The sequence below is a fragment of the Hemitrygon akajei genome, unplaced genomic scaffold, assembly GCF_048418815.1.
Source record: "Hemitrygon akajei unplaced genomic scaffold, sHemAka1.3 Scf000051, whole genome shotgun sequence".
Lineage (NCBI taxonomy): Eukaryota > Metazoa > Chordata > Chondrichthyes > Myliobatiformes > Dasyatidae > Hemitrygon > Hemitrygon akajei.
In genome coordinates, this window is record NW_027331937.1 from 147665 (window position 1) to 152788 (window position 5124).

The window sequence follows — 5124 nt, forward strand, 5'->3', positions numbered from 1 at the left end:
TTTGCACACTACAACATCAGGCAAACTGCTAGTATCTTCCACAATGACAACTGATGCAAAATACTCATTTCGTTCAACTGCCATCTTGATGTCCCGCATTTTTATTTCTCCGGCCTCATTTTCGAGCGGTCCTATCTACACTTCGTTTCCATTTGATTATCCTGTACTTGAAAACGATTTCACGACCCACTTTGATATTCTTAACTAATTGATTCCATATTTTACCCTTTCCATTCTAATGATTCTGTTAGTTGCTCTTTGTACGTTTTTTTTTTCAGATTTCCCATCAGTATTTTTTTGTTTCTTTTTTACATGTGCCTTCTCTTTTGCTTTGACGCTTTGCCACGATTGTGCTAATTTGTCACTGGAGTATTTATCTGCTCATACAATAAATAAATAATTACATAAGTAAACAAACAAACAGATAGATGGATAAATAAATAAATCAGTGAGTGAATTATTAAGTAAGTAAGTAAATACATAAATAAATGGATAAATAAATAAATACTTTTAAAAGCATGTATTCTGCACGTTCCCCAGTTTTACCAGAATCCTGCCGCATATCTGCCCTGCAGACAATTCTGACAGTGTGCCCTTCAAGACCTTTGGCCAAGACCTAGTTCATACTACTATAACTTCCTTTACTCCACTGAAATACTGCTGAGTCAGAGTTTAATATTCCCAATCATATTTGAAATTGAACTCAACTATACTGTGACCACTACATCCTAAAGGTCGGAACGGATCAGGGAGCATACGGTAAAGGTTCATTTATCATATGCTCCCTAATCACTTCCGATTCATTTCTGAACACCCAATCCAGTAAAGCTGATCCGAAGTCACCTTAAGGAATAACTGTAAGTAGAATACAACCCCCTCGAGCTACATGTAGAACAATCCCATGTCTATCAAAACATCGATTCTTAAGCACATATATTTCACGTTGAAATCTGCGGTCTGGATTCCAGCAACTTTCGGGAGGCCTGCAAAAACCAATCCGGCATTTCAGTTTACCAAAACAGACTGTTCAGTAACCAAACACTCAGGGACAATATGGAACATATCACGGACGAGCCCCCAATTGTTACGATGGGGCAACAATGAATACAGAATAAACGAGGAAATCTGCAGATGCTGGAAATTCAACCAATACACAAAATATGCTACCTGCCCTGCTGCGTTCCTCCAGCATGTTTTGTGTAATATAGAATAGAGACAGGTTTCCTAAACAAAGAAGCATTTATTAAACCTTTTTCAAGAGTGAAAAATAACGAAAAGTAAACAAACGACCAACTTAACCGGAAGTTAACTGCATGGCAACTCGAACAGTTCTTAAAGCGATAAATGCGAACACAGTCCTATAAAGATAAATGCAAAATTCCAGGTCATTTAGACAGTTAATTAGGAGATGCATTCTTGAAGTAACGAATTCCGCGACGACCTTACGTTACTGCTGTTCCTAGCTGAAATTTGTATTGCCCGAAGTATTTACGACGGAGGAAATAAAAACGTCTTAAAGGAACTGACCTGTTCCTTGGCGAATAACACTGCCCCAATCCATTCTGCTCTTATAGCAGGGATTACCTCGGATGCAGTTTACTGATTCCCTGAACGAAGGTTCAATAAGATCGATCCTGTATTACAGCCGACGACACCAATTTTACTCGAGACATCGGGTTCCCGTACTTCGGCAAATCTTCACTCTGTAATAAATAGATTTTAAAATAAAATCGAAGATACATCAAGCATGACTGGCAGTGATTTGAAAAACTGCTAGTAAAACTTACAGTAGAAAGTAAAACTCCTCATGGAAACGAAACTGCGTCCTGAGACGAAAACGCAACATAACGGATGAACTGACGAATTAAACAACGAACTATCCTGCACAAGGACAAGGCTTTCCCGTTTAAAACCTGATGGAACAGGTTATCACATGACCTCTCACTGCCCGGAGAATTACTTCATGTGACCTCACACTGGCGGGAAATAACATCACCCCACCATAACAAGACAATTACATCAGCTCACCACATACCCAATTACGTAATGGTCATAAGGTAGTCACAAGATACCCGCGGGGCATGTAACACTTGACTCTCTGTGTCAATTTTCCTTTTAAAGTTCTATCTTGCGGAAATTTAATCTTTTGGATTAAAGCATCCTCATCTGCTCATTTAGCAGACTGTTGAAATGTAGCAGTGTACCTCTCACTTAAGTATGTTCTTACTTAACAGGGATGCTCCTTTTAAATTCCTCAATTAATATCAACACATTTCGTTTATTATAGTTTTCATTTGCATTTTTAGAGGAATACCATCTCTCAAAACACACAGCTTTATCGCAGGCAAATTCCACGTAAGTTTTTTTTCCAACGATTTTTTCATATTTATCAATCTTTCTCTTTAAATTTCTGGAACCAGTTCATACGTGTTCATTATATGCTGCTTCACGATATCACAATCAAGTGCTTGCTCAGCAGTTAAAGCTGCAGAAACTTGCTTTGCCTTGCCCTTAATTACACTCTGTAACATCACCAGCCATTTCTCTTTCGGTCACTGAGAAATCAGAGCACCAGTTTCAAAATTTTGGAAATATTTATCCACTTCTGTTTCATTAAATGAAGTAGCTAATATAACTTCTCGACTAGGAACCAAAGGACTGATTCTCGGACCTTAATTTCTCCATCGCTAACTGCAACACCCTCTTTCTCTCTGCTTCTTTAGCTTTAAATTCTCTCTTTTTATTTTCATTTTCTAACCGACATCATTGCAAGTCCGCTTTGCATTGCTCTAACTTCATTGGTTCGATTTGTAACTTCATCTCTCGATTACTTATTGGAAATATATTTAAAACCGCTTCATCAGAAACACCCGAACCAACATATTGTGACGCGATTTTTCTCTGAATTACTGGCTTCGTTGCAGCCTTTGAAATTCCTTTAAAATCCAAGCTCCCAGAAATTTCGTATACAGAACGGTTTTTGGCCTTTGCTAATAACTCCGGTTCTGGCAATGCCAGAAAGTCGTCAATATTCATTGTTGCCGTATACCACACACAAACCAACTTTGACATTGATCTCTCACATCATGAAGACCCTGGTGAGACTTGTTTTAGAGCAGCTCCGGCCTATGGTTAGGCCACACCTAGACCCCCTCTAGTTCGCCTACCAGCCCCGACTAGGAGTTGAGGATGCCATCGTCTACCTGCTGAAACGTGTCGTTGCCCGTCTGGACAAGCCGGCGAGCACTGTGAGGGTCATGTTTTTTGACTTCTCCAGTGCGTTCAACACCATCCGCCCTGCTCTGCTGGGTGGGAAGCTGACAGTGATGCAGGTGGATACTTCCCTGGTGTCATGGATTATTGATTACCTCACTGGCAGACCACAGTCCGTGCGCTTGCGATACTGTGTGTCAGACAGAGTGGTCAGCAGCACTGGGGCTCCACAGGGGACTGTCCTGTCTCCCTTTCTCTTCACCATCTACACCTCGGACTTCAACTACTGCACAGAGTCTGGCCATCTTCAGAAGTTATCTGCTGATTCTGCCATAGTTGGATGCATTATTCTTTCTAGTTGTCGCCTCAGAAGCACGTAGAACGGGCAGCAAATCCTGGAGGTCCTGCCTTTTAACCTCGCTTTCGAGTAGTCAACACTCCCACGTAATAATGCTGCAGACTCTATCCGAGATATCCTTGACGTTGTCGCTGACAAAACCACCTGTCGGCAACAGTGACGAATATCTAACCATCATATCCTGACTTTCACCCTGACGCTATCCCCACCCCACGCACAGAGACACAACTCAACGCGCACTTCTGAGTCACAGAGGCAAACTAAGTGCCAGAGACCCGACCACTGTGATTAAACACTTTTAGGTGATACTCCCGCTCCACCAAACACCGCGACAGTATCCAAAAAGTTGAGGGAGATGGCCACAAGGGAACTCTGCCCTGTCCTCTTCAGCCGTTCATCCTCCATGAGAGTCACACACTCTCCTGTGTCCTGCACTCTGCCTGTAACTGCCTCTCTATTTGTCGTACATCACAGCTCCAGTCTTTCGAATGATTTGGTGCTCGTCCAGTTCCATTTCGTCGTCAGGGTTACTGGAGATCTCTATGCCTTCCGACATTCCGCAAGAGGCGCATTCAACTACCCTGCCTGGCATCCCTGTTATCGTATCGGATCAGATATAAAAATGGAAGGAAAAAAGAAGTCTCAGCCTGGGGCTTTTCTTATATTTGCCTACTTTGACTGAGGTTTCCCGGAGCTGACGCCTCGGCGAGCAGAAGCCTGAAGATCACCAGCTTGACGGTCCATTCAGATGATGGTTTCTGAATTTGCCCCTGCCACCCTCTTACAGATCAACGACAAACGCTGCTACGACGCTGGAAAAAGCTTCTTTTCACTGTAAGGACTCGCTGTCGACTTTTTTCCCGGGCTGACTGAATCAGTCAGACTCCCAAATCAGCCAAATACCCGATAGGCCGCTGGACAAAGCTCTTTTTTTCTGAAAATCATTGTTTTGGAATTGTCTAACTCGATATCATTTTCAAACTACCCATGCATCTATAATTTTTAAGAACTGTCTATGCAAAAATTATTTTTAATCTCTTTATATTATCATTATTGTTTTTTTTTAAATTATTTTCTGCGTGTATCTTCCATTGTGGACTACTTGTATATCAGTGTCTGGCTGTATCGCTATAAGTTTCTCCATTTTGAGTCCATTTACAGACACGGCACACATCCGTCGACAGCCGTCTGGGTGGATTAATAGATACACTTCCAATCTGCTTTTGTGTTGCTTCACTGACGGTGAGCAAAGAAAGGGTTAACTGCACCTGCAATTCTGTAGAGGTTAATTAAGGGAGTGTCCGTGGGGATTGTTGACGTCACCGCGGAGGTGTGCCTGCTGGTTGCCTGGTCTATTAATATGCTCAGTATCCATGAATACGACGGTTTCGGTGAGAGACGCCAGTCTGCGCTATCAGAGACCAGCGGTTGCAGACAGAGAGAAGACGAGGTTGGATCGGGAAAAGGAAAATCTGGACTATCCCAGCAATGGATCATAATCTTCGAATTACATCGCACAACGCTACAGGAATCGCGAAGAATATTTTCGGGCA